Below are 22,344 nucleotides of genomic sequence, written 5' to 3'. Positions count from 1 at the left end.
GGAAACCAAAACGCTTGCTTACAAAGCTATTGTACTAGCAACCTTACTGTATGCTTGTGAAACATGGACCACTTATAAACGCCATCCCCAGCTCCTCGAAAAATTCCATTAACGGTGTCTCTGAAAATTTTTACACATCACTTGGGAAGACAGACGAACTAATACCAGTGTACTAGAAGAAGCAAAGATCTCCTGTGTTGAAGCAATGATTCTTCAACATCAACTTTGTTGGACTCGTCATGTGTGGATGCTTGATTATTCTCTTCCAATGCAACTACTCTCTTCCGAACTTAAAAATGTAATGCTGGTGGTCAACAAAAGAGGTTTAAAGACTGTCTCAAGGCAGATTTTAAAAAAGTAGTATAAACACCAACAATTGGGAAACACTTGCCTGCGGCTCTCCAATTGGAGAACAGCCTTTACCAAAGGTGTCACGGGCTTTGAAGACACTCAGACTCAGGACGCAAGGGAGAAATGGGCTAAGAGGAAGGCACGCTTGGCAAATCCACACCATGATCAATTCCTGCCTGGAAACCAATGTCCCCACTGTGGAAGGATGTGTGGATCCAGAATTGGCCTCAGCAGTCACTTATGGGCTCATGGTTAAAACCGTGTTTATGGAAGGCAATCCTACTCAGCTATGAGTGATTGCCAAAGAAGAAGAAGAATAGGCATGCCATCACAGTTACATAAGAACAGAAGAAGAGCTCTGCTGGGTAAGGCCCAAGGCCCAGCATCCAGTTCTCACAGTGACCAACCAGGTGCCTACAAAAAGAGTGCAAGCAAGACCCAAATGCAACAGCACTTGTCCCCTCCTGTGTTCCACAGCAACTGGTGTTGAAAGGTACCCTGTTTCCAACAGGGAAGGTGGAATATAACCATCATGGCTAGTTAGCCAATGCTAGTCTTATCCTCCACGAAATTTGCAGGGCTTCCTTCTCTTTTACAGCCCCTCGGTCAGCATACTACACCTTAATATGGAGTTTTTGATGGTAAATATCTAAATCATTAGCATTGACTGAAATGAAATTTCAGTTGATAAAAGATAGATTCTGAATTGCAACCTAATTAAATGTTAGCCTTCAAAATTAATGTATTCTTTCTGAAGATTGCCTTTAAGCTTTCGTTGCATTAAGTCAAATTGGTTTTTACTTTGAGATATATGTTTTTCTGCTCTCTTAGGAATAATTGGAATTGTTGGCTTTGACTTCAAAATTAGATAGATTAAACCATAGCTCTTATGTGAGAACAAATCAGACCTTTTCAAAGTGCCTTTCTAATATGCTTGTGACTAGCAAATGAGACCGAATTTTATTTTTCCTTCTAGGGAATATAAATCACTTGAATTGGAAGGTAAAATTTTTTTTTTCAATACACTGAGCGTGTTTCTGATCATATTACTCACTTCTCTCTTTCATTTGGAGGAAAATGAATTCGACATGATAATTGTTAAACAAATTTAATGGTGCTTCACAAATCAGTGGGACATTTTCCCCTTGAGTAGCAAATAAAGTTTTGGTCTCGTGATGGATAAGTCTAAATTGAGGACTGAGGTTTATTTCACTCCAAACAAAACATGATTTGAAGCCAGTTTGGGCTTACCAATCATGGTTTGTTTGAAGGTAACAAACCACAATCCCAGGTTTTGGATGTAATGCTAAATCAGGGATTGCAGATTGTTCCTACCACTCATATTTGGAGAGCAGCAAAGCAGGAGTGATCTTTGCATTAGTTATGGTTTGCTCTGGCATGCAGACTTGGCCAGTAAAGAGTTGACAAATTCATGGGAGTAATTTGGGCTATGGATTTGCTTCAGTTTATAGAAAAGCAAAGATGAATCAGAGTATTAGGTATTTAAAAACCATGATGATTTGGATGGAAAATAAATACAGAGTTGCTTTTTGTCCTTTTGCATCACACAGGAGTCATAGGACATCTACTGAAATGAAAACAGGCTGTAGAATTTACCTGTTAAATTACTGCCTTGGGAAATGGTGAAGTATACCATATATTAATATGAATTTTAGTTATGAATTGTCACACTCAAGTCAATTCTATGACTCACCACTTTCCATCAATAGGGAGTTGAATATTGTGTCTTATATCTAGTGAAAAAAGCAAAAGGACCAATTTTCGCCACTGTATTTTAAATGCATTGAAGACACCCTGTGCAAATCAGCTGAGTTGTCAATGCAAGCCCTAGTATTATCTTGCCATTAGCATTTTTAAAACATTGTGTTAAATTCAAGGAAAATAGTCCTAGATACAATCAATACCACCTGTTGTTTTCCTGTCTCCATCCATCTTGCACACAGCAGTTGAAAGGATGAAAGTGGTATTGAAATATACCTTGTGGTCCTCTTGGATATCAGATTGTTTTGACTATCAAAATATAAGGACTCCTCTTCAGTCGATTTCTATTTTGAGACACTAATCAAGGAAGAAATGTAGTCAGAACTGCTTATTATGAAACGTCTGATAATTGTGGCACATTTTTTTCCTTCACACAATGGAGGAACACTTCAGTCTCCTTGTAAAAAACTAAACTAAACTAAACTAAACTAAACTAAACTCATACCTTTTATCAACTTCTAGAACAAAGGGCAGGGCAGCACATTCCTATTGTAGCCTAGATAACCTCTCCTCCAGGGACCCTCTCCTCATTCCTTCCAAGGTGGTGAAGAATTGGTTCTGCTTTCTGGGAAATGGGAATACTTCTTCAGTCACCCCCCTATTTCTTACAGACACATCTATCAGCTGTGGCCATGTTAGTTTCCGAACAGCATCCTGGGCTCTGACTCTGATAATTGGAAGGGGCCAGCTGAATTCATCAGATGAGCAGAACCAGAGGCAGAGGTACTAGAAATCAACATCAGTCCTAGCGTTATGACCAGACCTGAACCATAGCTTGAGCTCATTGGATCAGGGCCCCTTGACTCAAAGACTTTTGAGCCAGGATCCTCTGAGTCTGTAAGCTTGGAAACTGTGCCTGCCAACAAGAAAACGACCACTTCCTCAGCAGGAACTTGCATCCCGCTGTTGACCCAGCAATGAACCTGGAGGGAAATTGTTAGACAGGAGGAGAAGAGGTGCTAGGTTCCAAGCCAGAGTCCCACCTGTTTTGTGGCTCCTAGTCATGATGGCTGTACTCTGCCTCCCCAGTTGGCAGAAGCAATGCTTCTGAATACCAGTTGTTGGAAACAGGAGGAGAGAATGCTCTAGTGCTCAGATTCTTCTTGTGAGTTTCCCACAGACGTCTGGTTGGCCACTGTGAGAACAGAATGCTGAACTAGATGGACTATTGTCCTGATCCAACAGACTCTTCTAACATCCTAAGGCCTTCTTCTTCTATGAGAGGTTTATCTGGTCCCAGAAGCATAAATCCCTTCAGTCCCCTTTTAGACTTTGTGGGTACAAGATGCTCACTTGGAGCTTTCATTGGACTCAACGTGACTCATTGGCTCTCTTGTGGCAGACAGGACAGTCAGGAAATCATGGTGTATCCTCACACCTCCCTGAGGATGGTGTTCTTGCTGGGTGGGGCAGAATCAAGGGCTTCCAGAAGCGCCTTGCTCTGCGGCATTCCAAATGGCAGCCGAATTTTCAAGGCCCATATTGCCCTCTCTTGCAACGAGATACTGTGCTTTGGCATCCAGTTGCAGCTGTACTCTTTGATCTGCTCCTGCAAACTGGCAGCAGCTATCCAGGAGGGCAATTGAAGGAGACTGTCCTAGTTGCAGAGGTAGCAGGATTCTAATTTTCATTGTGTTTCAACGTAGAGAATAGAAAGGTCTAGACAAGGGGAACTGGGAAAAGCAGCAGGCTGTAGAATATCAGTGACAAAGTCAAGCCTCTTTTTGTGTGTGGTTGTTTTATTCATCCACCGAGGATTGTAGACTTGACAGATAAGGATGGGGAAATTTTCGTAGAGGACACTTAATGGGTCTTAGATGCTACAGGATGACAGGAAGAAGATAATAAAAACCCTCCTGGGAGATCAACAAATAGATGTGAACCAGGTGAGCCTAATTACTATGAAATGAGTAAGATAAGAGGCTCACCTACAAGTAAATTCAAAATTCATTAAATCTAGTTGGATCTCCAGTTCTTTTTGTCTGACAATATCTTATTAACAAGAGGCACTTACAGTACAAGCCCTTATATGCCTACTCAAAAGTAAGCCCTATTGAGCCCAACAGGACTTACTCCTAAGTAAGTGAATATAGAATTGCAGCCATAATTATTAAAACATAGGTCTTCCATATTCAGTGTTACACGCTTCCCAATATACTGAGCAGTGGTTTTCAGACTGCCTTCTCTTCTTGTAATGTAACACTTCATTTTTCATATTCTCAGTACGATGAATAGCCCAAAGCTGTCTTCTTCCTCGTACATGAGGTTTTGAGCAACAAAGTATTTTTTTGAAGTAAAGGCTGTTGGAGGGGTGGGATATCACGTTGGAGAAAACACGAGGTTATTCCCACTCAATTAATTTGGAAGGAAAAGGGAATGACCTCTTAAACATTGTGATTGCTTGCTCCAATCTTATGGTTCCCCACAGCCTCAAGGAAGACACATATTTTTAAAAATGTAATTGTTACGAGGCACCATCTGCCAATCATGCCCAGATGATGTGCCAAGCTACCACCTTCACATCACCATGTCCACATTCCTTGTCAGCTAGCTGAGATATTTCATTATGTCTGTGCTGCTGTGCCCACAAGCAGGTGGGTAGGAATATTCTCACTTTGCTGTTCCAGTCTGAAGAATACATTAGGTTGCAGCTGGTCATGTGACAGAATTGTTAACAATGCTGGGATTATTATGAAGCTTCCTGAGCAAAACCCGCTTCTTGCTTCCAAGTGGTGAAGAGCAGGCTTTCAGAGCTGAGCTGGCTGCTATGTGCTCACCTGGGGACCGAAGTGGCAATCACATGACAGATGCTAGTTGAAGCATTAATTGTATCCATCGCTGTTTGTTCAGGGAGAGAATACAACTGGTGACAGCTTCTGCTGCAGCCAAATTAAAAAAGATCAGAATGTGCCTGCATTGGAAACTAGCTATGTCTGGCAGAAATGTTTTTGGAATAGCCAGACGCAGCTGGGGAAACAGTTTAACTCTCCGCGTTCAGTTGTACTGGTCAAAGGACTGCTAGCTGTTTGCTGGCAGGACTTCTGTACCTTTTAAGAGCATCAGGACACGTAGAAATCAAGCAGGTGAAGCTTTTTTCTAGTATGGAGATGAAATGATGGGAGATGCTTTACTTGCTGCAGTTCTACATTCCAGTCAGCTATTAAAGGTGCAAGAGCTACACCAAAAAATTATGATGCCAACTCTCCTGATAGGAAGCTACTTCAGTATAATGTGTATGAACATTGCCAGACTCCTGGCCTCTCTATCTGCTTTGAATTGCATGTCCTCTTCAGGATCCCAAACAAGGGTTTTTCTGAGTTCAGCTACCAGAAGGTGCCAGGGACTGAAGCTGGTACATTTATGCAAAACCTCAAGCACTGAGTGATGGGCCTTAACTTCCGATCAATTATTTTATTTGACACAATGCTGGCCCTTTTGGGATGTGGCACTAGGCTTGTCCACATGTTAACACTGAACACAGGTAGAAGCTGTCTCTACACCTGTTTGGGAGATTCATATAGCTCAACTGCGGTGTACAGAATGTACGCTTGTTGAATGTAAGAGGTGAATAACTGCATGAATATACAGCTCAAACATTTGTGAGTGCAAGCATGCAGATTGCCCACTAGTTGAACATAACATGTGAACTCCCTCATTCTCAACTTGTTCAACCACAGACGAAGCAAGCTGAGAAGTGTGTTTCTACATGGCTGCCATGACGTGCAGGAAGAGGAAAAGCAATAAAACTCCTTGCTTGGGTTCATGAGTACATTCCTGTTTTTCCTTAGCCATTTGTTGCTCTGGGTCTTTCTGCTTAGCCCCACTAACAGCTGCATGGAATGATCGTAACTGGGATTCCCAGTTGCAGGATTGTGGAAATGCCTTCTCCCCTATCCTGCATCTGAGGTCCTTACAGTCAGCAAGGGAAGCTGTTTCTGTTGTCCTGCTATGAGGTGATGTGTGTGAGATCACCCTCTGTTGTAGCTCTCCTGGAAGTCCAGACAGTTTCCATCTGCAAGCAAAAACATTCATTCTGGCATTTGGGGGAACCTAGCAAGGCCATTCATTGTTTTAAGCATTCTTCAACTCTAGCCTGATTAGTTTTTCACAGATGCATATTTCTTTACACAATTGTTCTTTATTCTGGGATCACCATGTGGGTGGAAGGGCAGTCTATAACACTGGAAATTAGGTACCAGTAAGTAAATAAAACTACAGGCATAAAATGTGTTCTCAGAGCCCTGGGACACACATGGTCCATGTCAGGGTGCTGTATGGATTAGGAACCCTAGCACCTCAGAACACTCCTTTTATATTACATTACTCACAGCTCTCCTAGTTGAAAGGTTTATTGCCAAGTTCACACCCAGAAGCAGAATGTTCATTTCTCGTAAGAGACCTGCCTCCCCAAATAGTGCATTGCAAACTCTTTTTATAGTGAAAAGTAGGTTCAGCTGAAAACTTGTGATGCATACCTCCAAAACTGGTACAAGAAAATTGACCATAAATGTCCCTCTTAGACTTTAGGACAGAGGTTGGGGAATTGGATCCATCTGGCTGGCTGGCTGGATCTTGACCTCCCCCAATGCCTGTGGGCCATTTTGACAAGTGGCCATGGCTGCCTACCTACCAGTCACCTGATGCCCACTTGACGTCAGGTGGAACATTTTCCTTTGCCATGTGGTTTGAAATCAAAGCAGGCAGGCAAAGGAACGGGGCTTTGTGAGTGCCAGTGATCAGCTTACTGGTAGTGCTTATAAAGGAAGAAGGCTTTGCAAGTGTTGCTCTCTCAGTATTACAGTCAGGAGCTGTGTCTTTCCCTGTGCCGCTCCTGAGTTCAAACAAACCACATGGGCAAAGAAAAGGCTTTGCAAATGCATGCCACTGATCAGCTGACTGACACTGCCTGCAAATTCTGCTTTCAGCAGGGAGCTGTGTCTTTACCTGCCACATAAATGATGCTGAGGGTAAGGCACAGAATTTTTTTGGGGGGGGGGAATGGATCTTGCAGGCCAAATCAGAACTGGAATTCCAGCCCCTGCTTTAAGCCAAATCCAAAAAGCTCTTAGCAGTTTACAGTTCTCAGAAGTCAGTGAATACGCTGTGCCTGGTCCGAAGCCGAAGAGATGTGTATGCCTAATGCACTTGAAGCAAGCGATCAGTAATGCCTGGTAATTGTTCTGAACTTTCCTGAGAGCCAGGGCATGAAAAAGGGATGCTGGGAAAGTGAGAAAGTGGGAGGGGAGTTCAAAGGAGAGGGAGTGTGGGTGGGAATGGAAGACGGATGAGAGAGGAACCAGCACAATGTTCTCGTATGGGGAGATCGTGCTTCCTCTTATGTCAAGATATTTCAGTGGGGAAATGCAGATCTCGTTACTGAGGAGGCATAATTCATCCAACCCAGGAGAGTCTTACCATGCTACATGCAATGCAATGGCTGAAAAACTTAAAAAAATAAAAATCATTAAGTCTCACTTTCTGTGGATAGTCAGGCTTGTCCTTGCACTAAGTGGTGGAGGGGGTGCACATTTCTATTTAAAAACTAGCCTATGTGGATCTTATTAAGAATTCCTCCCTTGTCTGTAGCATTGAAACTATTTATAGTAACACATGTCTTCATGGGAAGAGGAAAATGAATGAAGCTCCCCAGAGCAGTAAAGCACAGTGTTCAGGTGATTGGGGTTGCAGTCCTGCGAAAGTGTATACCCTGGGAGCCAGCCCTGTCAAGCGCAGTGTGTTTTTGCTTCCGAGCAGCAGGCTACATTTTGTTCCGTGTGCTTTTCTGATTCCCCACCCCCTCCCCACTGATTTCCCAGCACTGGCTCTTGAAGTTCACCCAGAAAGAGCCCGTGATTAATAACCACTTGACAAAATGCATGTTGAGCTGTGGCATATTTTTATGTTATTATCTGTTCTTTGGTAGTCCACTGGATTGATGTGCTTGTCATTTCCTTGGATCACAATATTTTGTACTCGTGTCGCACAACTACCTATTATTTGTGGCTGGAGATAGATTGAGATGCCAGAAAAATTGGTAAGTCAGGGGAGATGAAAGATAAAAGGCCACCTTTGCTGTTGCCGAGCTTGTTTATGAGAACACAGGAGTTGGGTGGAGGTCTAGGCCAGGAGTGTGGAACTTTTTCCAGCCAGGGGGTTACAGTCCTTTCTGGGCAGCCTTCTTGGGGCCACAAACCAGTGGTAGGCAGGGCCAGAGGCGAAAGGAGATGGAACAACCAAGGTAAATGTTATATTTGTACAACAGGCTGGTTTCTTGGTCACTTGTGGTAGTGTTGGTGGGCCTATCCTGGTGAGGTACTTGGGAGAGGGGCAGATGGCAGCAAGCTCATAGGGGCAAGACATCTGTGTCACCAGCCTGCACAAGCTGAGAGAGAGTGTGGGAGATGGCTTTGCTGCAGAGGTGACAGAGGTACTTGAACACTTTCCTGGGTACCAATGGCTATTGGCAGGCAGCAAAAGAGAAGAAGAAGAAGAAGAGTTTGGATTTGATATCCCGCCTTTCACTCCCTTTAAGGAGTCTCAAAGCGGCTAACATTCTCCTTTCCCTTCCTCCCCCACAACAAACACTCTGCGAGGTGAGTGGGGCTGAGAGACTTCAAAGAAGTGTGACTAGCCCAAGGTCACCCAGCAGCTGCATGTGGAGGAGCGGAGACGCAAACCCGGTTCTCCAGATTACAAGACTACCGCTCTTAACCACTACACCACACTGGAAAAAAATTAGCTACTCAGAGAAAGAGAGGCAGGAAGTGGGCACAGCTGGAAAGTCCCTGATGAAAAGCAGAGGAAGAGATATAGGGAAATCCTCTGGCTGGGTTTGCAAACTCCCTTTAGGTTCTGAGAACTCAAGACAGAAATTGCCTCGGCTGTTTTTTCTCTGTGTGTATTTTTGGCGAAGTTAGAGCTGTCCTTTTTTTTTTGTCGTGGCCTCCCATCTCACTGGATATTGTCTGATCATTTAGAGCTACCCAGGAGATTTTGCTGTGTTAATTAATTGAGGCTCCTTAGCAGTATTAATGGCTTCAGCCTCTTTCCTGAGTATAAAGTTGAGTTGGTTAAACTAGGTCTATTGACAGGGGAGGTAATTCACTGCCTTTAATTGTCTGATTAGCTTGCATGCAGTCCTTTCTGTGGCTCCGAGTATGAAAATAAACACATATCATCATGCTTCCCACCCCCTGCCTTTAAATCACAGTATAAACAGAAAGGTAGGCAGTGATTGCTTCAAAAATAGTACTGACTCCAGTCCTATTGAGCTGTTTTGCATTATAGACACTGCAGAGATGAATTGTCTGGTGGCAACCATAGCTGTAACTCAGATGGCCAATATTTTACTTTCTTTTTACAACAGATTAAAAGCAATTGGATTCATGACTGCCAACAGTATGCCCCAGGGGTCTACATGTGAAAAATGCTCCCCAACAGTGCTGACCCACACAGCTGTGACATATGTGCGAGTACCACTGCCTTGTGGGTGGGGTCAAACATGGTTCTTTCTCACCCAGTCAGGATCTCTCCAGGAATGAGGGAGGATGTTGATTGCGTAGGAGAAGAGACTCAACATCCACTCTGCTCACGTGGTTGTGAGCAAGTGGATCCAATACAACTCCCTCTCTCTGTGTATGTAGGAGCTTTAACATATATATATATATATATATATATATATATATATATATATATATATGCAGGTTTTGGTGTCCTCGGGTGTCTTCCCGTGTAAAAGTTGGGGTGTCTAGGCGACGTTTCGACGAGGTCTCACTCGTCATCTTCATGAAGATGACGAGTGAGACCTCGTCGAAACGTCGCCTAGACACCCCAACTTTTACACGGGAAGACACCCGAGGACACCAAAACCTGCATTCCTGTACCCGTGAAAATCTACGAAAGCATATATATATATATATATATATATATATATATATATATATATATATTAATGATGTGCAGCTTGTCATGCTGAGAGAAAGCTGCACCTTCTGAAATTCTCCAACTGCATAGCTATTTAAAATTTGCAGCTGCTTTGAATCAAGTTAGGCCACTGATCCTTTTAACCCAACACCAGTCTGTTCTGATTGAGGTCTTTTCCTAGCTTTTTAGCCCAAGATCCTTTAATCTCTGTGGTGGGGAACTTCTAACCCACTTGGCTGTTCTTAATGTAGAAATATGTGACTGCTAGAACTGTTTTTACAGGTGTGATATAAGTGTTTTCCCCTAAAGCAATATTTTTGGCCAGATAAGCAGCGACATCCAGTTCCTAGGGAGAGTGTGATTTAATTCCCCCACGAGCTAATGATTATTCATTTGGCTGGTTTCTGTTTCTGCAGGTGTCATGGGCCCAAATGGATAGTATGATGGACATCACTAGAATTTTTTTTTGTAGTGCAACTCTTTTGTGTTCTTCCTCTAAACTATTCATGACCCCACCACAGTGCATGTAACAGCAGCTTAGTAAGCTAAGTCACTCTGTAGCCAATTTCACTCTGTAGCCAATTTCACATACAGTGGTACCTCGGGTTACAGACGCTTCAGGTTACAGACTCCACTAACCCAGAAGTAGTACATTGGATTAAGAACTTTGCTTCAGGATGAGAACAGAAATTGCGCGACGGCGGTGCAGCAGCAGCAGGAGGCCCCATTAGCTAAAGTGCTGCTTCAGGTTAAGAACAGTTCCAGGTTAAGAACGGACCTCCGGAACGAATTAAGTACGTAACCAGAGGTACCACTGTACTGTTTTTGTTTAAAAATCAGTAAGATAATGCCTACGATGTGCTGTTGTTTGCTCTACAGCATCCCACAATAAACTCCATTTGTGACCAGATCTCTACTGTCATTTTGCCATGTTTATTGAATGTATGCGGCATATTCTAGATCAGTGTTTCCCAACCGGTGTTCCGCGGCACACCAGTGTGCCGTGAGACCTTGCCTGGTGTGCCGCGGGAGGGAGGCGGGAGAGGGAACTCCCCCCCCCGCGCGCAAGGCTTGCGGGTGGCAGCCTGCAGCGCGGAGCGCGGGGCGCCCTTTGGAAGACGCCCCGTGCTTCGCGCAGCTGTCCGCAAGCCTTGGGCGCCTGGGGGAACTCCCCCCCCCGCGCGCAAGGCTTGCGGGCGGCAGCCTGCAGCGCGGAGCGCGGGGCGCCCTTTGGAGGAGGCTGCGGAGGGTGGCACGGAGCTGCCTGCGCTCCAGGGCTTCTTGCAGCTCCGCGCCACCCCCCCGGATCCCGGCGCGAAGCCGCGCGGGGCTGCGGAGGGTGGTGCGGAGCTGCCTGTGCTCCAGGGCTTCTTGCAGCTCCGCGCCACCCCCCGGATCCCGGCGCGAAGCCGCGCGGGGCTCCGGAGGGTGGCGCGGAGCTACCTGGGCTCCAGGGCTTCTTGCAGCTCCGCGCCACACCCCGGATCCCGGCGCGAAGCCGCGCGGGGCTGCGGAGGGTGGTGCGGAGCTGCCTGCGCTCCAGGGCTTCTTGCAGCTCCGCGCCACCCCCCGGATCCCGGCGCAAAGCCGCGCGGGGCTCCGGAGGGTGGCGCGGAGCTACCTGGGCTCCAGGGCTTCCTGCAGCTCTGCACCACCCTCTGGATCCTGGCGCGAAGCCGCGCGGGGCTCCGGAGGGTGGTGCGAAGCTGCCTGCGCTCCAGGGCTTCTTGCAGCTCCGCGCCACCCCCCGGATCCCGGCGCGAAGCCGCGCGGGGCTGCGGAGGGTGGTGCGGAGCTGCCTGCGCTCCAGGGCTTCTTGCAGCTCCGCGCCACCCCCCGGATCCCGGCGCGAAGCCGCGCGGGGCTCCGGAGGGTGGCGCGGAGCTACCTGGGCTCCAGGGCTTCCTGCAGCTCTGCACCACCCTCTGGATCCTGGCGCGAAGCCGCGCGGGGCTCCGGAGGGTGGTGCGAAGCTGCCTGCGCTCCAGGGCTTCTTGCAGCTCCGCGCCACCCCCCGGATCCCAGCGCGAAGCCGCACGGGGCTCTGGAGGGTAGCGCAGAGCTGCCTGCATCCCGAAGCCTGGTGCGCGCTGAAGAGCGCCCCCGGGCTTCACGCACCTCTCCGCAAGCCTGGGGAGACCAGTGTGGCTCCCTAGGCTTGCGGATATCAGGCTGTTCTGGGGGCTGGGGTCGGGGGAAGCTTGGGCTTCCCCCGCGCCTGCCCCGTGCCTGGGGAGGGGAAAATTTTTTTTTTCTTTATTCTCCCCCCAAAAAATTAGGTGCGTCTTATGGGGCGGTGCGTCCTATGGGGCGAAAAATATGGTAGTCAATATAGGCACAGAGTTAAATTTTTTAACATTTTCTAATGGTGGTGTGCCTCGAGATTTTTTTCATGAAACAAGTGTGCCTTTGCCCAAAAAAGGTTGGGAAACACTGTTCTAGATTACATGGAAGTTCAAAGGGAATGCAGAGAATTGCCCATGAACAGGAAAGAATTACTGTGTCTGAAGAATCTGGTAGCACTAAAGCTGGTAACAGTGGCTTAAAAAACATTGCTTCATTAGACAAATGAAAAATATCCAAGGAACATAAGAAACTCTTCAGTTATTTCTCTAAGAAATGTGCTAGGACTTGGATTGGACTCCTGCAAATATATGAAATTCACATTTGCAAGGTATCTTTCACCAAGCAATAGCTCTGTATTGTTAAATAGGGTTACTTGCATATTGAAATTGCCTTCACTGCAAGCAAGGGTAGGAGGTAGGAGGTAGAAGGGATGCCATTAGGGATGGGTGACCTTTCCCTTGCTCACTTCAGATTAGGACCAACAATTGTGAGCAAGCTCAGATGATGCATGAAAAAGTAACATTCTAAATTTGGTGGTTGTTTTTGCCACCCCCCTTTTTACCTGTTGTTGTTGCTGCTGCTGCTTTGACTCTATCTCTTGCCCCCCTTTTCTCATTTTTCACTTTCTGTCCCTGCTTCTCCCTTGCTCCCGGATTATTGCAATTTTTCCAAGGGCACCAAAAAATCCAAGCCAGCAGGGATCTCTGGGTCATGATGCTTGCCTTGTTTTTTTCAGATCTGCATTTTGAGATTTGAACACTTGGCCATCCAACCTCTGCTTATCCTTGGCAATCTGTCACAAATGCTTTAGCTGAGATTCCTGCATTGAAGGAGGTGTGGACTAGATGACCCTCAGGGTCCCTTCCAACTGTATACGATTCTATGAATCGCAAAACTACACGATGTCCTTGCCTCTCTGCAGCCACGATTCCACCTGTTCTGCATCACCCCTCTTACATCCCCCCTCCCCCAACACATACACATACTTCTTCCAACCAACTTGCTGAAGATAACGAGGGGAACCTAATAGAAAAGCCAAGAGAAATGTGCCAGAATCTATACATAGTTCCTTTGTTTTGACAACTGGCATACAGTTTATGCTAGCACTTCCATATGCATTAGTGAATGTCTTCAAGTATGCATGAAGCAACAGCAGCGTTTCAGTGAAGCAAGGCATTATGAAAGAGAAAGGATGATTCTTAGGGAGTCCTGTGAATTCAGGTCTTAGGTTGAGACTTGGTAGTCCTGTGAATTTAAGCTCTTAAGCAGATCTTGAAGGCAATACCTTTCCCTTCAGCTCCCTGTTCCCAGTACCACTTAGTATTCAGTAGCAAAGAGGTTCTATTTAGCTGTCATGGCTATTAGCTATGAATAGGTCAATTCTCCATGGTTCTGCCCAACCCCCTTTTCAAGCAATCTAACCCAGCAACCATCAGTCCATCTTGTGGCAATGAATGGCCATTGATGAACTGTACTTCCTTGGGAGAAACACTTTTATGTTGCCTGTTTTGAATCTACTGCCAACCAGTTTCACTGGGTGACCACGAGTTCTGAGAGTAGGGGAGAAAAATGCTTTTCATCTACATTCTCCAGGCCTCTTTGGAGGGAGTAGCCTCTGACTGTTTCTGACCAATAAGAACCAGAGTCCATTTGTCAGGTAGGTCACATATTTCAGGCACCCTTTTCCGCCTTTGAATAGAACTGGATGGAAATACACGACTGGTTGGCATACAGGAAATGGTGGGGGTAAGAGATTCTTTACCACAGGAGGTATTTCAACTGAGGAAGTAAGAGGACATCCATTTCTGTTCCAACCCGCATTCATCAAACACAGAACAGCACTTGTTCTGTTCTGCAGTTTGGCTGCTGACAACAACACTGTTATTTGTCTCACAGCCCACTATGGTAAAAATTAACTATGTAATCCTTACTTTATTCCATTTCATTCATTTTAATGCAAAGGAAACGCCATGCAAATTGGCAAAAAAGTAATCTATTACCTTCCACTCTATACCATTTGCAGCCTGAAAACAACTGATTGTATTTGCAGGATTGATTTTCATTTTGGACATTTCCATTTTCATCTGAATTCTCCAACCTCCCTAGCCTCCCACCCCTTGATAATTTTAGCTGCTATTTCCTGTACCTTTCTCCGCTATTAGCATATCCTTCTTGAGATGGTGTAAAAATCTTGCCTTCCAGACTTAAAGCCAGGGGAGAAATACTTCCTCATGGTGGATACATAATTGGCACGGACGTGCAAATCCCCAGATGAGAACAAACGTGAATTCTAATGCTCAGTCATGAATTCTGTGCCATATATTAACCCTCTTATAAAGGGCAGGTATTAAAATTGCAGTCTCGTATGAATCAGAAGAGCTAACCAGGGAAAACTGGAAACTCACTATTGTTAGTGCTGCTTCCTTATAGCGTCTTATTGTCCTTGTATTGCATTTGCTGCCAGTGGTCTAGGCATCAGGATGATGAATAGCAGTTGTCGGCTTGCCACTTGATTAGATTCGAGTACAAGATGTATTCCGAGCAGATCAAGAAGGGGTGTTTGATTTTTGTACAGCAGGGAATGCAAAGTCGTTGATGGAGAGGTTGCTAGCAGAAAGAGATAAAAGGACACCATTTGTCCCTTGTCCATATCATCAAGAGGGGAATTTCACACCTGATGAGGAAAAAACCCACCTCGCCTGTCTTTCCAAAGCAGTGGAAGGAATTTAAGTTTTTGTAGGCAGACAGCTTGTCTGCATCGAAGTCCTATTGATTTCAGTTAAAGCCAGAATAGCTTCACAGTGTATACTGTGATGTTTGCTGTATTGACTCTAGTGTTTCTACAACAAATTTGTAAAGCATTAATTATCTGAGTCTTTAAACACCCGTGTACATGGGCCTGTTCACACTTCAAATACCTGCTGTGGGCATGCTGCAGGTCTAACAGGTGAAACACTGATATACAAGCAGCAAGCACAATATTCAGAAATAAAGCCATCACGTTAAAGCCTTGGTGTATTGAGTCTTCAAGTTATATATTTGCTTTAAGTGGATACAATCTTAGCATAGTAGCTACAAGAGCAACTTATATGGAGGAGATGGTTTGTAGACCCTTTTAATGGTGGTTAGTATCATAAAGGGAATTCTCCTTAATTTGCAGCAGCTGGAATCTCAACTTCTACTTCTTAAGTGTTTTAGGTTCATAGGTCTTCAGCTTCCTGGCTACCTCTGATTTCATTCAGATTTTAATTCTTTTAATACCTCAGTGTTAGCCAGCGTTCATGTGGGTACTATATTAGTTTCTGAGCCCTTTGAGAATAAGGATCCATATGAAGAAATTGGGATGGGAGGTACTATAAATCTAACTATGTAATATATATATTTTTAAAAGAAGGGAGGCACCACTTTAAACATTTATTATTAAAATTAATACTCTATCTTCATAAAAAGAACTCAAGGCAGCATAATAACTTTACTGCACTATAACATTACTGGGCTACAACAGCACATCAGTTGCCTGATCAGAACTAGATTGCACCTATTGCTCGAGCTTATCTCATATCTATACATATTATGCTAGTATAACACTGTCTTGTCTTACTTGGGGAACATTGTAATTAATAAACTTTTATTAAAATAATGCTTGACTTTGTACATCTGAACAGGTGATAACCATTCTGGACACTTGTGGATATGAATAAGAGTTAAAAAGTGATCAACAGTATATTTAGAAATGAAGCTTTTTATTTTTATTTGTAATGTGATAGACATATGCCAATCCAAGTGAAGATGCCACTGCTACTAAGGTTAGTCACTAATAAGTCCTACTTACGCTGAATGTTGGGGGAGTGTGTGACAGCTTTCTGTTCCCTACAGTATGTGTAGGCCTAAGCCTCGGGTGATGCTATTTGTTTTCTCTGAGAAGTAGTTGACATTTCTATGAAATTCTTTCACCTTTAACAGTTCTTATCTAGGAAGCACATAGATATATGATGTTGTTGAGATGGTCTTTTTTATTATTAGTGACACTGATGTGCCCACAATCGGAACACATTTTGAGGGCTATTGGCTTTTAGGTATTTTTCAGTTGCTGACGGTTTCCACGGCAACATATACCACTGTTGTCAGTCTGAGGAAGCCAATGGAGGGAATTGCAAAGGATGACAAAATGCCTACTGTTATTAACAGAGGGAATGTAAATATATAGATGCCTAACAGTAGGTATGGTCCACTCCACCCGGGAACTAAGTGTGGCTGAAAAGCTACAATGTAGCTGTCCTGATATAGGTCTTTGATAGGCTTCTTGTAGAAACATCATGACATCTTTTCATCAGTTTTAACCAAACTTAAATATAAGCTGATTGCCCCTTATTACAATGGGCAGTGTCAGGGAACTGACATTGGAGCCAGAAGTGGAGGCAGGGCTCCCAAGCGATGCCGGAGAAGGGCCAAGCAGGGAGAGAGGGGAGTCATCGGCTGGGGAAGGAAATCAGTGTAACACCAGGGATAAAGGGGGGCGGATGGGGGAATCGGAGAGAGGGCTCCAGGACTCTTCGCTGGAGACCAGCGGGGAGAGCACAGGTCCTCTGCTACCCACACCCACCCTACGCAGAAGACTTCCACGCAGGGAAAGTAGGCGTAGACTTGGCGTCAAAGAACTTCTTTGCTGAAAGAAGTTCAAGAAACGCCCACTGACGGATTCTGTTAGCGACTGAACAGCCACGAAGTGAAGGGCTGTCCAGCCAGGAAAGGTTAACCAGGCTACCTAGCCAGGAGTGGCGGCAACTTACGCACGAGCAACCCCATATAACCATTACAGGCAGGTTAAAGAGAAGTCTGGACAAAGTACCTGTCTATTGCAAAGACCTTGGTGGGGACATGCAATTTTGTCTTTCTAAATGGAGAACTGAGTTTCAGCCCTACCTGAGAAAGCAGGATAGTATATGAAGTGGGGACCAAGGCTATCCCTGTTCACCGTGATGCTAGTTTCTTAGGGAAACCTCCCCAACAGTTGGCCCATTGCTACCAGTTTACTACACCCAAGAAAAATGGATAGAAGCCACTGGTAACTAAATCTGCTCCTATGTGAATAGTTCATCATCTGCATACACTCTCACTCTGGGTTCAGTTTCTTTTTTTCTTTTTTGTGTGATTGTAGAATGCAATGCAACAAAGAGGTTGTTGGGAATTGGTTGTTGACTATCCAGTAGCTGCGTGAAACTTTGCCTTTCGGTTTGAGTCAAACAATAGCAAAACAATCTGCACAAAACATGCACATTACATAGAGCAAAATGTGAAGAAGTGATTGAATGTGAAGAAGTGATTAGTTGTCCCATTTCTTGTTTCTCTTAAGTTTTTTTAAAGTAGGCCTGGCTTATTCAGATGGTAATCACAGGCTTTCAGTGAGCTGCGAATGAAACAGAGATGAAGGTCCAATTCCCTAAATAGAAGATTTCAGAATTATGTTAATTCTGGTCCTGCATCTTTTATACAAGAGTCAAGGTGCACATTGTGTGTGTGAGTTCTTTAAAGAGAAAATCTTGACTTGTACCCATTTAGATAATTGCCCCTTGTCATCAGGAAAATTGTAGGGATGGTATCTGTGTCCATGTTGTTTTGCTTTTCAGTTAGCTTGTCAACAGATGCTCTCGTGTAGGTGTAAGGGCGGGAATGGGGAACAGTGGAAGGCAGTGCTTTCAGTGGCAAAGCAACAACTTGCTCTAAACTGAAAGGGCCTGATTTCACCATGAGTCTTGGTTTAGTCATTTGTACTCACATAAATTTAGGAAAGAATCATGGGCGTGTCAAAGAATAATGTTCTTTTGGGAGAAAAGGTTCTTTATGTTATTGAGCAGATGGTGGCGGGATTTGTAGCCTCCAAGATACCTTGCTTGTCTTACTGGCATGTATGGATGGATTTGTATATTTTAAGGCATCACAAAATGATTTAGAACCCATTGGCTGTGGCAAAGATACTTATAGCCAGCAAATGGTGAAGCTGTAATACTGCTGAGTGAAAATATTGGTTATTTAGACATGGAAAATTGCAGAGATGAAAAAAGTAATGGAATACATATATATTAAACAGAAGGTGGAAAAAGACTGGAATAGTTTTATTCAGTTTGCTTTGGGTTTCTAAGATTATAGAAGGCACTCTGAAGGAGCTCAAGGTGGCCTACATAGTTTTTCTCCTCTCCAGTTCATCCACGCAACAATCCTGTAAGATAGGTTAGGGTGAAATCCTGTGACTGACAAATGTCTTCATGGCTGAGTGTGGATTTGAACTTTGGTCTCCTAAGTCCTCATCCAGTACTCTCGTCTTGTACTCTAACCACTACACTGGCTCTCTAACTGTGAGGGCTATAAACTTTATATATATATATACATAAAAAGAAATATGAGATTCTTATGAAGCTTAATCCTGTACTGCATTCTGTGCTTTTTTTGCGCCACAACATATACATAGCCCTAAATAAAAGGAGCTGTCTCATATGGTTAGACTATAGCTCTGTTGTCTGGGCTCCTTTAACTACAATGCCAGAGATTAAAACTAAGTTTTTCTAGATGTAAATAATACACTCTTACCGCTGAGTTGTGACTCTCTCCTTCACCAGATTTTGCAGCAGCAGGTGGGCTTGTTTCACTTTGGGTTAGGGGTTTGCACCTAACAAGTTCTCAAATTAGGAACGTTGGTAAAATGTTTTTAGCCAATAAGCGGAAGAGTGCAATAGTGATTTAGTTTTGTTCAGTGTGAGCCAACCAAATTATTTTTATATGATCTTGGGTCAGCTACGTCATATACCTTGTGATTACCTATGGTCCTTTTACTCATAATATGGGTATGGTGATAGCCACATGGATATGTGAGAATAGCAAACTGATATTTCTGAAGGAAACCACATGCTCACTGTAATCCTTTTAAGAACATCAGAACGTAAGAATGGGCTGCTGGATCAGGCCAATGGCCCATCTTATTCAGCATCCTGTTGACGCAGTGGCCAACCAGATGCCTGTGGGAAACCAGGGAGCAGAGCATGAGCATAAGAGCATTTTCCTCTCCCCTCCTATGATCTCCAGCAACTCCAGAAACCTAAGACCTTTTCTACAGCTTAGGGTGGGCCAGTTGTGTGCCACAAAGCAAAGGAGGAGGGTAATTGAATGCGAAAAGTTCTAAGCACCAGATAATCTACTTTATCTGAAGAAATATCAGCCTTTTGTAACAAACAGCTTATGAATAATAGCTACCAGTTATACAACTTCTATAAAATTACTAATTAAGACCATATGAGAGTTTATAGGCCATCCAGCCAAGCCTCTTGCCCATTTGTTCCACATTTAGCTTTTCCTCCATTCTTTCTTGCCTAGTGAGGAATAGTTCTATAATAACATCCTTTTAGTTTTGCTTCCAAGCTCAATAATAATTGATTATAATCATCTGCCTCTGACCTACGAAATCCTTAATAATGTATCCTTAATTTTTCTGTGCTCTGACCTGAAAGCAGGCCGATAATTTATGTCTGCTGCATTACAGGACCCCTGAACGTTATCTGGCAAGCTTCAGATGACACTGAAAATGTCTGTTTGTTCTTTCCAAGAATAAAATGTCTGTTTGTGTGATTCAGATACCTTTATGATGGAAAAAATATTCTTTTCTGTATACTCTGACATTGCTAGCTCAACCCAGTCCCTGCCACTTTTCAAAGCAGCAGTTGCTAAAATGTCATTAATTAAAAATTGTAGAGAGATCTATGGTCTCTGTCATAGTTTAAATCAGATAGATGTAAATGAACAGAACCTCACATTTTCATAGACAAAGCTATTCATCCATTCCTTCTATCTAACAGACTATTCTTAGGAAGGAAGGGTCTGCCATGGCTAAGCAGGATCTGATTCCAGTTGCTGGAAAATCTTTCCAACAGTAGTACTGTGTATTTGAGGGTTGAGATAATATGTGTAAAGGCTCACTGTCGCCATTTTTGCTGTGGGTGCCCAGCCTCCACATCCCGCTCCCACAGCTGCCGCTCTTTCACAGGACGCAGAAGTCACTTCTGGAAACCAAGTGGAAGTTTAGTGCCAATTTCAGTGTTAATTGCTTCCAGAGAAAATATACTTGCGAGCCCATTAACTCAGAAAATAATGGGACAAAATTTGGGGGCAGTATTTTGGCATAAGTTTCTTTCCCACCATTTTCATAGGTGCATCACAGACATCAAGGAGGTGGGGTGGGTAGTGGTAATGACATGTCCAATGACACCTGTTGTTATGTCACATGATAACCATGGTTGTGAAGGGTACTTGCATGATATCAATAAAAAAGCATTGTAAAAGGAATGTAAGAAACGTGAGCAGAATCGCTAGCATATATATATATATATATATATATATATATATATATATATATATATATATATATATATATGCAGGTTTTGGTGTCCTCGGGTGTCTTCCCGTGTAAAAGTTGGGGTGTCTAGGCGACGTTTCGACGAGGTCTCACTCGTCATCTTCAGGCTGGTGCTTTCGGCTTCTTGTTACTGGAACAGAGCAGGATCTCAGTGTTTGAGTTCCTATAAATACTGTTGAGGGGGTGTGGTGTATAGCCTCCAATGTTCTGGGCAGAGAGGAAGTTCCCAGGCTAGTGTGCCTTTTCTTCTTTTGTTCCTTAATTACTTGAGGGATATCTTGAGTGATTTCTTGAGTGATATCCTGAGTACCACTTAGGTGGGTCATTAGGTGTGGATTAGTTGCTAAAGTCTTTGTGTCTTGACCTCTTGAACTTTGTGAAGAGTTTTTCTGAGAAGATGGCTGTACTGCACTTAGTTGTGCTCTGGCTTGGCTTCGTGTATAGGGGCGAGCTGTGGTTTTGTGGCCTGTGTCAGCCAGATCTGTGTAGGGATTGCAGGGGGGTGCAGCATCCGGAGGTGCCACCATGGTTTGGCTACTGGATGGTGTCTGTAATTTATCTGTGGAGAGGGTCTGGGTTTGGGTCTGGTGTGGTTGATTGGTGATAGCGTTCTGTGTGCCTCTGGATCTGGTGTCAGTTTTTGTGGGGAGGGCTAATTTCCAGATGTCTGGCAAGCGGGATGTGTCGTCACGCTTGTTCATGTTGTGAGGGTGTTTCTCTATCTCGATGGCTTCCATGATTATTCTCTTGTGGTGATGTTCCATGTTAAAGAGCAATTTGGAATCTGCAAAATTAATTTCGTGTCCTGTTTCTTTCATGTGTTGGAAAAGAGAGGAAGTTTTTTCTTCTTTTTTGACGGCATTCTTGTGTTCTGCGATACGTGCATTTATTCGTCTGTTTGTTTGTCCAATGTACGTGGCTGGGCAGACTTTGCAGGGTATTTCATAGACCCCTTGGTTTTCCAACTGGATTTTATCCTTGGGGTTTCTGAGGATATTGGCTATTTTTTGGTTGGTGCAAAAGGCTGTTTTGATATTGTGTTTATGGAGGATTTTGCTAATTTTATCTGTAGTGCCCTTGATATAAGGAAGGAGGGCCATGCCATTGTTTTCTTCTGTGTCTTGGTTTTTGGGGGGTGTTTCTTTTTGGATTAGCTTCGTAACCCTGTTTTGCTGGTATCCATTGGCAATTAACACATTTGAGAGATTCTGTAACTCAGTTGTCAAGTGGTCTTTGTCAGCCAGGCGTTTGGTTCTGGAGATGAGAGTCTTGGCTACGGAGTTTATTTGTGCAGGGTGGTGGTGTGATTGTGCATGTAAGTAGCGGTTGGTGTGTGTTTTTTTCCGGTAGATAGTGTGTCCTAGGGAGCCATCAGGTTTTTTGCACCAACCAAAAAATAGCCAATATCCTCAGAAACCCCAAGGATAAAATCCAGTTGGAAAACCAAGGGGTCTATGAAATACCCTGCAAAGTCTGCCCAGCCACGTACATTGGACAAACAAACAGACGAATAAATGCACGTATCGCAGAACACAAGAATG

At 44.1% G+C, this 22,344-nt stretch overlaps 1 protein-coding gene and 1 long non-coding RNA gene across 3 annotated transcripts in view; one reads left to right on the top strand and one right to left on the bottom strand.

Annotated features, from left to right (window-relative positions):
• STK32C (serine/threonine kinase 32C) overlaps window positions 1-22,344 on the top strand; it is a 158,622-nt gene that overhangs the window by 33,217 nt on the left and 103,061 nt on the right. The window lies entirely within an intron of this gene.
• LOC309370781 lies at window positions 14,378-16,680 on the bottom strand. Its single transcript, XR_014168689.1, has 2 exons — window positions 16,235-16,680; window positions 14,378-15,009 (listed from the first exon to the last, which is right to left on the bottom strand). It is a non-coding gene; the product is annotated as an uncharacterized lncRNA (long non-coding RNA).

The sequence above is a fragment of the Podarcis melisellensis genome (assembly GCF_964234715.1).
Source record: "Podarcis melisellensis genome assembly, chromosome: 5".
Taxonomy (NCBI): Eukaryota; Metazoa; Chordata; class Lepidosauria; order Squamata; family Lacertidae; genus Podarcis; species Podarcis melisellensis.
Note: the sequence above shows the minus strand (reverse complement) of the source record. Positions and strands in the feature narration are given on the sequence as shown.